Source organism: Oryctolagus cuniculus, chromosome 1 (genome assembly GCF_051225735.1).
Source record: "Oryctolagus cuniculus isolate XC-2025 breed Fujian yellow rabbit chromosome 1, ASM5122573v1, whole genome shotgun sequence".
NCBI lineage: Eukaryota > Metazoa > Chordata > Mammalia > Lagomorpha > Leporidae > Oryctolagus > Oryctolagus cuniculus.
The window spans coordinates 100761012-100773733 of NC_142867.1; the positions used below are offsets into that span (position 1 = coordinate 100761012).

The following is a 12722-nucleotide window of genomic DNA, read 5'->3' on the forward strand; positions in this document are numbered from 1 at the left end:
CTTACCCAGTGGTTGATGTACTGCAGGAGCTGGTAACCATTCCAGTGTGAGAGCTTTGATAGGCCTTCTTGGGGTTTTTGGAAAGTGTCAGAGGTTTTTACTTGCATACGAGAAGAGTAGCAAGATGGATGGCACTGGAAAAGTTGGTGAATCATAGAGGATCTTGAATGCCAGTTTGAAGATTTGTGCTGATTCTGGAGGGTTGGGGGATGCAGCTTAAGTAAGAGAATAATCCTAGAAGAATTGGCTTATTTACTCCACTTACATTTCTTGAGTGCCTTCTATGTGGTAGCCATTGTAATGCCAAGGTAGAATTAACCTGCTCTTGAGAAACTGGACGCTCAAAAGGGGGAAGATTTTGGGAAGTACAATGCAATGAATACTGTGATAGAGAAGGTATAGTAGTCATCTGCATCTATAATCAAAATTTAAAAAAGGAAATGTTTATTTGGTGCTTTTCGCTTGTCAGATACTATTCTAAGAGATTTCTGTAAAGTTCAGAAAATGTATTTTAAGTGTATAAACTTGATCTCATGAAGGTATAGCTAACAGTGTTATCACCCTGATTTAATGGAGAAAGACATTGTGGCATAGAAGGATTACCTACCTCCTTGTCTGTAGTTGTTTCAGAGTTTTAATTTAGCTTGTTGGATTCTCCAGAGTGGGGAAGAGAGAAGCCAGGTTACAAATCCTAGGGAATAGCATCATTGAAGGGGCAGGCAGATGAAAAGCAGGTACAGAAATCGATAAATTAGTCAAGGAAGTAAGAAGAGAGGATTTAAAGAAAGAGCTGGTTCAGAGTGCAGAAAGGTTCAAAGAGGTGAAATTGATTGAGATTTGGGCATAGCCTTGAGATTTGGAAATCAGAATTATCACCATGATCTTAGCAAGATCAATTAATTTTGTCCTCTTTCATGTGAATAGTAGCTTGGGACACACGGTAATAGGAAATGCTTGATTTCTAGATGTTATAGCTTTGTATATACTGGGGTCATCTTCCTTTTGCCAAGTGCTTGAAGCGACTAAGTCTGTTTCTTTACTTGATCATGTAGTTTTGCTGTCAAGAAACAAGGATTAGAGAAAATCTCTTGATGCCTCATGTCATTTAATACCTAACAACAAAGGACTTTGATTTGTTTTTCATGGCAGCATTGGGAGAAGCTGTTTGTGTTAACTCCATTTATCAGGTAAGGAAAGGGGACTCAGAAAGTTTAGGTAGAAGGGCAGGCCAGGTGCAAGGAACATTATCAATATGGCTGGATAGGGTTTTCCAGAGTTGTGGTTTTTTTTTTTTTTTTTTTTTTTTTTTTGCCCTCAAATGTGAAGTTAAAAACACATTGTAAACCCTTTCTCAGTACCATGTAGATAGAACATAGTGCTTAATGTTTGTATCTGAAAAAAAATTCACAAAACAGTACTTAGCTTTGCTATGTGTCATATACTCAGAGTTACTGTTTATTGTTTCCTTATTAAGAACTTATTGTCACAGTGCACTCATGATTTTATGATATGCTGAGTTAATGATGTATTAATGAAGGGCCGGCTCTGTAGTGTAATAGGTTAGGCCTCCACTTGTGGCACTGGCATCCCATATATGTGTTTGTATGTGTCCTGGCTGCTCCACTTCTGATGAGGCTCCCTGACAGTGGCCCAGGAAAGCAGTGGAGATGGCTCGGGTGCTTGGGCCCCTGCTTCGGATCAGCCCAGATCCAGCCGTTACGGCCATTTGGGCGAGTGGACCATCGGATGGAAGATTCTCTCTCTTCCTCTTCCTATGTTTGTCTGTAACTCTGTCTCTGAAATAGTTAGATCCTTTTTAAAATGATGTATTAATTGGTTAAAATGAGCAATTTGTTAAAAACAGGTTTGTTGTAAAGAAAAGTGGGTTTTTAATGAGGAAGTAGAGCTAGAGGGAAGTGCTGCACTTCTCCTGTGAATGTTCTCCCATGCCAGGCCAAGGGACTGTCTCCATGTCTCAATTCTGGGCAAAAAATAAAGAAGGTTCTTGAAGATTCTATCCTGTGTCAGGGAGCTAACATAATTATGACTTTGTATCAGTAATATGAGGATAAAACCCTAGGAGAATTCCTTACAAATAACTTTCAAACATGTTATTTCGTTTGTTCCCCCATAACAACCTTGAGAAGATAACACGGGAAGTGCTACAGGGCAGTGGATTAAGCCGCAATCTGCAGTGCCTGCATTCCATATGGGCTCCGGTTCAAGTCCCTGCTCCTCCACTTCCAACCCAGCTCCCTGCTAATGTACCTAGGAAAGCAGCAGAGGATGGCCTAAGTGCTTGGGCCCTTGTACCTGAATGGGAGACCTGGAAGAAGCTTCTGGCTCCAGGCTTCGGATTGGTCCTACACTGGCTGTAGTGGCCATTTGAGGAATGAACCAGCTGATGGAAGATCTCTCTCTCTGTCTCCCCTTCTCTCTCTCTATAATTCTACCTTTCAAATAAATAAATTAAAACACACACACACACACACACAAAGCCAAAAGGTATGTGTTACCTTTACATAGCTAAAAAACTGAATATAGAGAGGTAAATCTCCTTGTTTTAAGTTTAGAGCCATAGTTAGGAATTCAATTTTATTTTTCTGATGTCTAGGACAGTGAAAAGAAGAAAAAGCTAAGCTAGGTGACCTTCTCAAAAGTCTGAGCAAGAGACTGTGAAAGTGATATAAATAAAAGGGAGGGGCCAGTTGCAAATAATTATTTGACTATATTTTTATGTTGAGGTCCATGCATGTGTACCATACACTGCAGTTCTTCAAGATAGTTTTGTGGTTATATTGTAAAATTGTAAGCCCATTTACCCAACAAGCCACAGTGTAAAATTGCCATTATGCTCTGTCATGGGCTATGATAGTTTTCATCACTCATCATCTCTTTAAAAGAGGCTGAATTGAGAAGGCAATTTTCATTGTTTAATGTTCAGTCTGGAAATACTGATATTTAAACTTCAGAAACTTATCTTTTGGAATAAGACATGTCAGCAGGTCTTTTGTCAAGTGTGAACTGTTATGAATGTGTCTGAGTCGTCTTTGTTGGTATAGTTTATTAGTCTTGCTTCAAATTTCACTCTGAACAGACTGCGGATCATCAGAAGTAGACTGAAACACAGAATAAAGAAATGAGTGCTTATATAAGATTCTATTAAAGTGAACCTCAAAATATAAATTTTATGTTTTTCTGATCTATAGTTTTGTCTAAAGAAGTTTTGTTTCTTTTACCAAAAACAAAAGTTTAGTATGTTTGATATTCTTGTTTTTAAATAATATTTTCTGCAAAATGCGCCAGTTTTTAAAAAAAATGTTCCTGGACTTTTGGCAGCTGAGATTTTTACGTTTTTACAGAGAATTTTGATAAAATGCCATTCAATTAGTAGAAGCATTATAGAACTTCTGTCATCATTTGTGTGTTTTCTACCCTGTCTAGAAACCTGAGTTTCCTGCAATGTCAAGTACTTGCAATTAGGTTTTTAAAATCTCTCCCAAATTATTATATGTAATACCAACTCCTTCCTTGAACTCCATATTTGTGTAGCTAATTCCTATTTGACATCTCATTTTAGATTTTTAGTAATAATCTCAACATATCCACATTCAAACTTCAGATTTTTGTCTCCTGATTATATTGTTTCCGTGGTCCTCCTTATCCCAGAAAATAACAGCTTCACTCTTTCAGTTACTCAGGAGAACCTGATAGATATCTTTGTCTTCTCCCATTCTTGTACTGTACCATAATTCATCAGTAAATCCTGTGTACTTAAAAATTAATCCAGGAAATTGACTAAGTCCAAATATAGTCTTGAATATAGTTAAAAAGTAATATGCCAGTGTTGGTTTTACAGTTGTAAGAAATATACTATAAAATGTCAACAATAAGAGTAAGGGATATATAATAAATATATGATAATATAAATATATGATAAATCTCTACTACCTTTGGAAATTTCTTATAAATCTTAAAATCATTTAAACATAACAAAACTTGAGTAAAAATAGATGGAGAATCCAGCTCTCCTCCTTAAAAAGTTGATACTATCTGTAGTGCATTTTCTGGTGTTTTGCTTGGAATCAGCTACCTTGATGTTTTAATACTGCTTTAACTACCTCTTGTTGTCTCATCTATGTAATGCTTGATATGCTTGATTCATTTCCATCTGGAAATACACCACAGCTACTTGCTGTGGCTGAGAATGCCTTGGTAAAACTGATTTTCATTATTGTTTGGTGAGACTGCTCTTCATTTGACTTTTATTTCCACCCCTAAACATGATGTTCAGGTGTAAGCTATCCCTTGCTCACTCCATCGTGTTGCTGACTGCTCCCTTGGACCAGGCATTTCCAGTACTCTGATCCTCCAGCCACTTTTTAACATCCCTCCTTATTGTCACATTGATTCAAGTCTCCGTCATTTCTAAGGGGGAAGCTGTCAGTTGTTATAGCCTTCTAGCTAGGATATTTGACTATTTGACTCTTAGTAAGCAGAATTCACCTTTAAAAGTAAGCCACAGGGGCTAGCCTTGTGGCATGGTGGGTAAAGCCACTGCCTATGATGCCAGCATCCCAAATGGGAACTGGTTCAAGTCCTGGCTTCTTTGCTTCTGTTCCCTGGTAATGCACCTGGGAAATCAAAGGAAGAAGACCCAAGTACTTGGACACCTGCACCCATTCAGGAGACCCTGAAGAATCTCCTGGCCCCTAGCTGTGGTCTAGCCCAGCCCTAGCCATTGTTGCCATTGGTGAGTGAACCAGTGGATAGAAGATATCTCTCTTTCTGCTTCTCCCCCTCTCTCTGTAACTTTGCCTTTCAAGTAAATAAGTAAATCTTAAAAAAAAAAAAAAAAAAGTAAATTACATCATATCATTCTGTTTAGAACCCAAACCTCAAGAGTCTTCTTAGCCTATTCCTAATAATAACTACAAAGTTCTACATATATGATATAGCTCTTCTGATACTGTTTCCTACTATTCTGCCAATTATCTCACTTAATTTCAGGCTCTGATTAGTCCTTAAATACAGATTCTGGCCTTTGTCCTTGATATTGCCAGATAGTTATGTGATCTGCTCCCATGCTCCCTTTAGATTTCTATTAAAATGTCACTTTACTGGTGATTACTGATAGATTTGATCCAAAATAGCAACCTGCTCCTGTCTTACCTTCTCTTACCTTGATAGATTATTCTGCATAGTACTCATCTGTACCAGAAAGTCTGTAAATATGTTCCAGTTTTGTTGTTGCTTGTCTTGCTCCACTAGAATGGGAACCCCATGATTGGCAGGACTTGTTTGCTCACTAACTGTATCAACAGTGCCTAGCATGGTGCCCAGTAAATAAAGTCACTTAATATTTATAATGAGTGAATGTAGTGGTAAATCTTTAGTGCAGTTACTTGTTTTCACTGTGACACTTGCAAACAATGACATAGCAGAAATATAGCCTGCTGTTTATTGGAAGGCACAATAACTTCAGGGCTGTTTCAGAATCATTTTGGAAGAGTAACACGACAAAGCAAAATAAGGGAGAGGGGACTAGAAAGTTGTGTATTGGCTCCAAATAGAAATTAGTACATACACATAGACATTCTAACTGTACTGTTTGTCTTCAAGTTAATTTGTAAACTGGAAGATAATGTGTTTTTTTTTTCTGTAGAAAAGATGTCACACACTGGTTGATTCTATTATCACTTATATGTACCATACAAACAAGATACTGTTAAAAATGAGAAAGAATGCAATGATTAATTATAGCAGAATAACTTTTCCTACAGGAACCTAAGCTATGTGGTCATCTTAATTATAACTCAAAGATACCTTTACCTTAACCTATGGGGAGGACATCTTGAGCTTGCTGGGAGCTTAGAACCCTGGAACATATAAGTTGTTGGTGGCAGAAAAGCTGAATTAATTGTAATCCTTCATTATGTTTCGTACATTTCCTTTCTCTGCTGGTCACCCTAATAATGAGAAAAGAAGATATTATTTTTCTCTGTTTTAGTATTTGGAATAAAGTTTAGCTTTCCTACCCCTATATCCAACCATTTGCTCTAGTCCCAACTCTTTCCTTCCCTTTAGCAGTCCCACGAATGAAAATAAACAGATAGATAGAATTTTGATGCTATAATAGGGTGAATTACTCTCCCTTGCATATTTAAAGGGGGTTTCAGTGAAGTGCTAAATTTAAGTTAATAAAGGATTACATTTCTAGCAATGATTTACTGAAATGACATCCATTGCAACATCTAGAATTTGCTTTATGAGTTAGTTATATTGCAATAATTTTAATCCTTTTACACTGTGTAGTCTTTTTTTTTTTTTTTGACAGGCAGAGTGGACAGTGAGAGAGACAGAGAGAAAGGTCTTCCTTTGCCATTGGTTCACACTCCAATGGCCACCGTGGCTGGCGTGCTGTGGCCAGCGCACCGCGCTGATCTGATGGCAGCAGCCAGGTACTTATCCTGGTCTCCCAAGGGGTACAGGGCCCAAGGACATGGGCCATCCTCCACTGCACTCCTGGGCCACAGCAGAGAGCTGGCCTGGAAGAGGGGCAACCGGGACTTAGAATCCGGCGCCCCGACCGGGACTAGAACCCGGTGTGCCAGTGCTGCAAGGCGGAGGATTAGCCTAGTGAGCCGCGGCGCCGGCCGCAATATATAATCTTGAAAATTCTTTTTGTCAGACGTTCCTGTTGAGTACCAAACAAGGGTATAATGTTAAATAACAATATTAATTACAAATGTATAAATAATATTTGACTATGTCAAAATCAACTTAATTTTATGTAATTAATCTTCCATTAAGTGGTTATTTGCATTGAATATTCTTTAAGATCATTGTGTCCTGTCTATAAAATCAGCAGTTTCTTTGCTGTGTTTGACCTTTGCAGAGAAAAGCAAATTGGCATAAGCATAAAATACATAAGAAAACTTTCCTCATTCCCTTAAAATTAGCACTTACATAAGTTAGTATGTGTGTGTGGTGGAAGAGAGGGATGGTATTGTTGCCTACAAAAAGTATTTTGAATGGCACAAAACAAGGGATACTTAGTATTCTTAATATTGTTGCCAGGTTTATTCAGCTTTGGTTTGCAAAAGAAACTTGTTTTGACAGCAAAAGTATGGGTCCATTTTTGTTCATTGTGCTAGCTTCTCTACTGACTTCCATTATTTCTTGGAATTTTACCATTCAGTTTCTTTCAGTAAATGCTCTAAATGTGGCACTCATGTGTGTGTGTATTTGAATTTGTGGATATATTTGACAGCATTTTTCTGTAACAATGTGTTTTTTTTTTCTTTTGGTACAAATACAAATATATTCACTTGAAAATATGGATGCTAATTTCTTTCAAACCCTCCCACTTCTCCTTTTCTTCATTCTCCTTCCCATTCATTCCTTCTCCTCCCACCCCTTCTGTTCCCATCCTGAAAACTAGAAATTGTCTTATTAAATATGGACTATATCTTAAGGCATTCAGATCTGGCTAAAAAGCCCATGAGAGCATTTCAGGCATGGAAAGCCAAGACACTGGCAAAAAAATGAGCTCAATGAAAGATCTCTGTGAGTGAGATCTTGGTGGAAAGAACGGGCCATCAAAGAAGGAGGTACCTTTCTCTGAAGGGAGGAGAGAACTTCCACTTTGATTATGGCCTTGTCTAAACAAGGTTGGAGTTTGTGAACTCGAGTCTTCCATAGCCTTGGCAGCTCATGACAAGAGCCTCGGGTGATTACTGACATCATAAATAAGAGTGTCAATGGTTAAATCAACCACAGGAGTCACTGTGCACTTGCGCCCCATGTAGGACCTCTGTCCTTAAATGTGTTGTACTGTGAGGATTAACGGTAAAACTAATCTTCAAACAGTACTTTATACTTTGTGTGTCTGTGTGGGTGCGAACTGTTGAAATCTTTACTCAGTATAGAGATGATCTTCTGTATATATAGATAATTAAAAATGAATATTAATGAAGAATGGGATGGAAGAGGGAGTGGGAGATGGGATGGTTGTGGGTGGGAGGGTGGTTATGTGGGGAAGAACCACTATAATCCAAAAGTTGTACTTTTGAAATTTATATTTATTAAATAAAACTTTTCTATTAAAAAATAAATATGGGCTATACTGTGATTGGAGAATAGGAGCCACTGATCAGAAAAAGGTCTGGAAGGAAATCAGTGAGAAAAGGTTTATAGAATCAATATGGACATAATGTGAAGGTAAATCATCCTAAATACTTACTCAGTTCTTGATATACTTGTGAATCAGTGAAAGGTATTGGGAGATTTTGCATTATCATCTTAGCATAATTATTTATATTTAATTTGGAACTGTGTGACTTTTTTTAATGTAGCTTTTTAAAATTATTGTTATTTTTTATTTATTTGAAAAGTACATTTACAGAGAGAGAGCGAGCGAGCGAGTATGCTGTTCCTCCGCTGGATTATTCCCCAGATGGCAGCAACAGCTAGGGCTGGGCCAGGCTGAAGTCAGGAGCTTCTTCTGTGTCTCCCATGTGGGTGGCAGGGGCTAAAGGACTTGGGCCATCTTCCACTGTTTTTCCAGACACACTAGCAGGGAATTAGATCGAAAGTGGAGCAGCCAGGCCTGGAATTGGCACCCATATGGGATTCTGATAGTGTAGGCAGCAGTTTTACCTGCTATACCATAATGCCAGCCCTATGACCTTTTTTTTGTTAAGAGTAGAAAATTGAGCCATGATATATTCTTCTAAGTAGGTAGAAAAGAGTGTCTTAACTGTCTGAAGGTCAAGTTTGAAGAAAGCTTGACACTTTGTTCCTGAATAGCGTGATATTTATCAAGAATGAGCATGTTGTCTCAGTCCCCAAAGGAAAGCAATTGCAATCTTTCCCTTTTTCCTTTTCACTGTCAACTTTAGATCTCCATAAATCTTATGGCTGATAGTTCAGAGAGATTTTTTTTAATCCTTGTGACTGACAGAACATCACCTTTATATTGGAGTCTTTTAGTAAGCTTTTATTATTATAGTGAGAAACTTGAGAAAACTGATAAAGGGAAAAGTGTTACTTTTAGCTCATAGTCTTGGAGATTCAAGTGCAAAATCAGATGGTCCCATTGATTTGGCCTTTGAGGGGTGTGTGTGGAAGAAGGCTTATCTAGCAAGTCAGGAAGCAGAGGACTGAACCCAACCCAGGCTTTATTACCAGTCTCTTCTGGAGAACTGCCCTCCTATGGTGTGCCCCCAAGCAGAAGACTTACTGGGGTCCTCCTGTGTCCACCTCCAAACACAATGATTGGATTAAGTTTCTGCCCTCTTAGTGCTGTTAGCTTACCACCTTGGGGTTTAAACATTTGCAGAAGTTCAGGAGCCAAATCATGTTCAAACCATAGCAAGGAGTAAATTATTATAGGACTGTTTTTCCCTCCTAGTTGACGGTTGCCTTTGTCTCATAACATTGGCCAAGTAGGAAAGTTTCATTTTCATATTTGTTTGAGAGTAAGAGAGAAGTAGGGAGAGGGAGAGAGAAGGAGAAAGAAAGTACCCTCATTTGTTGCTTTATTCCCCAAATGTCCATAGCACACAAAACTGTGCCAGGCCAAAGCTGAGAGCATGGAACTCAGTTCAGGTCTCCATTAGGGGTGGCAGAGACCTGACTGCTTGGCCAGTTAAATACCTGCTGCCTCCCAAGGTGCACATTAGCTGGAAGGGAGAATTGAAGTGGAGCTGAGACTGGAACCTAGGCACTCCAAAGTGGGATGTAGTCAATCAGCATCCTGTGTTTCTGCCATGTCAAACACCCACCCTCCATCTAGGAAAACTGTTCTTAGAATACTTCCTTTGGTACAATTCTGGATTGTCTTGTCTGGCTTTGGCCTGGGGCTATTTCCCTTTTAAATATTCTTGAATTCCTTTTGTAAATCTTTTCATGGAGAGGTAAAGTGTTTTGTGGAGGAGAAATTAAACTTAAGACCATCTGATGGAAATACTGCTTGTGCATTTTGTTTAACTCAGAATATGGCTTAAATGTTCTGTTGATAATACAAAGCTGCCTTAGATGTCTTTATAGTTTTATCAAAATAGACTGTAGAGTACCAGTCCTTTCTAGGTTTTGGACTACATTGGGTCAACCCATCACATGCTCCTATCTGCTGGTTCACTCACCCAAATGGCTATAACAGCCAGGTGTAGGCCAGGCCAAAGCCAGGAGCCAGGATCCAGGAACTTCATCCTGTTCTCCCATGTGGACAGCAGGGACCTCAGCACTTGGACCATATTCCACTGCCTTCCCAGGTGTATTAGCTGGACCAGAAGCAGAGTAGCTAAGATCCAAATCAGTGGTGGCTTGACCCGCTATGCCAGAATGTGGCCCTTAAAGGATCTGTTTCTGTTAGGTGTTTAAGCTATGCAAAGTAGATTTCCTTACTTGGACCTGAAGGGCAATACATTCTCTTTCATCTGCAAAATTGCTGAGAGTCAGAAGAGATATTGCTGTAGGTGGTGATGTTTCCACAAAAGCAAGAAAACAAATGTTGCCTCTGGAATGTTTTATAGCCACAAGATGGATAGCGAAATCAGTGATTCACCCATGATGATGGGATTTATGGGGGAAAAAAGATCCTACACGTGATGAAGATTAAAGGTAGCCCAAAGAGCTTCATGACAGAACTTGTGAGAAATGGAATGAGCTTCCTCATGGGGGCAGTGTGCTGTGTTGACTCCACTTTCAGATGCCATTTCGACCGAAGCAAGGGATTTCTCCTTTTAGTGGAGGTTGGATGGGCCAGCTTCCAAGGTCTTTCTTGACCCTTTTAAGCTCCTAATTCTGTTGCTACATAGAGTAATCAATGGCAGCAAACATCATGTTATCTAGCAGAGAGCTATCTATTAGCCTTGCAGTTGCTTTGAGAGTAGCTCCTCTGAAATGTAGGAGGGTGCTTGATAGTTTTTTCTCTTTACTGGCCAAAACCTTCTGCCATCCTAACAAATCCAGCTTTAGTTGATATCTCAATAGCTAATTTCAGACTTTCTTAAAATCAACTTTTAGTGCCAGAGTAATAGGGCCTGGATTAACGGCGTGTTGCTGTACTTCAGTCGAGCTTCTTTGTTGGCAGCAGTAGAGCAGAGTGGTGAAGAGGATTGGCTCTGCAGTCAGAATGTCTGGTTTCAGGTCAAGTTATTGACGCCCTTAGAGAAGTTACTCCTCTTGTCAAGCAAAGGCTATAATAGCGCCTATTCCATAGCTGTGTTTGGAGGTTTTAGTAAGGAAGTTACTATATATGAAGTTCCCACAACTCAAGTTGAACAATCAATGAAATGTGATTCTTTATTTTTTTTAAAGATTTATTTATTTATTTGAAAGAGTTACATAGAGGAGAGGTAGAGGTAGAGGTAGAGAGAGAGAGAGAGAGAGAGAGAGGTCTTTCATCCACTGGTTCACTCTGCAATTGGCTGCAATGGCTGGAACTGTGCCAATCCAAAGCCAGGAGACAGGAGCTTCTTCTGGGTCTCCCACATGGGTGCAGAGGCTCAAGGGCTTGGGCCATCTTCCACTGCTGTCCCAGGCCATAGCAGAGAGCTGGATGGGAAGTGGAGCAGCCAGGTCTTCAACCGGCGCCCATGTGGGATACCAGCGCTTCAGGCCAGGGCATTAACCCGCTGCACTACAGTGCAGGCCCCAAAATGTGATTCTTGAGCCGGCAAGAGGCTGTAGAAGAAATAATTTTATTTATTTTCTGAGAAATGACCACAAACCAGCATAGGACATAAAGTTTCTATGAATATTTCAATACTTTGCATGGCATTTTAATTATGTTTAAGAGACAGAAACTGGTTGTCTGTTGACACATGGATGTTTTCTGAAGTTCTAATGTGTGTATTTTAAAAATTAGATTTCTTATATCTTAGTCTGCTATCAGATCCTGTTCTGGGCTTATGGGTCACAAGCTTTTAAAAATTTTTGAGTACCTCTAATCCCATTTTTGAAATTCCCTGTTGCTCTGTTACTTTCATTATGGAAGAACAGTTTCAGGGGTATAAACTCACAATGGTCTCTCAGCAAGAGATCTGTTGTTCCTGTTTTTAAATTCTTATCAGAGTAGTTTCTGCCCCTCTTCATGTGTTCAGCACACAGATGCAAAGTAGTGCCTGTGACAATCTAATGTTTATCTGGAAGAATGACCAGGTATCCAAGACAGCAGTTAGAAGAGGGGAAGGACTTTTTCTTTCTGTGGCAGGGAGAAAATAGAGCTGCTGTCCTGCCAGATGTTAATTATAACAACAACTGTGACAGAAGTCTATTTTGCCTTCCCAGCTTACGAAGCACTTTGACAGATCATGATACTGTTAGCTTCTTCTCACCACTGTCTTTTGTTATAAGGTGAACAGGGATTAGTGTTGCATTAGTAGGAATTGGAGGTTGGAGAGGCCAAATGATGAATTTCTGGGCTGTGGGCTTTACTGTTTATGTTCATATAGGTGATCCATAGCCTATCATACTTGGGGAATCTGACTTTAGTCACTCAAGTCATTATATGCCCTATGTAGATTGTGTAATGTTCTCAACAAACCTACTATGTACTGTCCTCCCAATTTTGCACATAAAGAAAACATAGCCTTGGAGATGCCAGTATTAAATTGAATCTTAAAAAGTTACTGATGTGCAAATTATTAAAAAAATTAAGTTCATGATAGGTTGGATCTAATTGTTTCCCAGTGAAAATAAATTGGTGCATTTCT

The 12722-nt window shown here is 39.2% G+C and overlaps 1 protein-coding gene across 3 annotated transcripts in view; it reads left to right on the forward strand.

Annotated features, from left to right (window-relative positions):
* The window catches only part of DDX10 (DEAD-box helicase 10), a 292747-nt gene that overhangs the window by 212460 nt on the left and 67565 nt on the right, over nt 1-12722 (forward strand). The window lies entirely within an intron of this gene.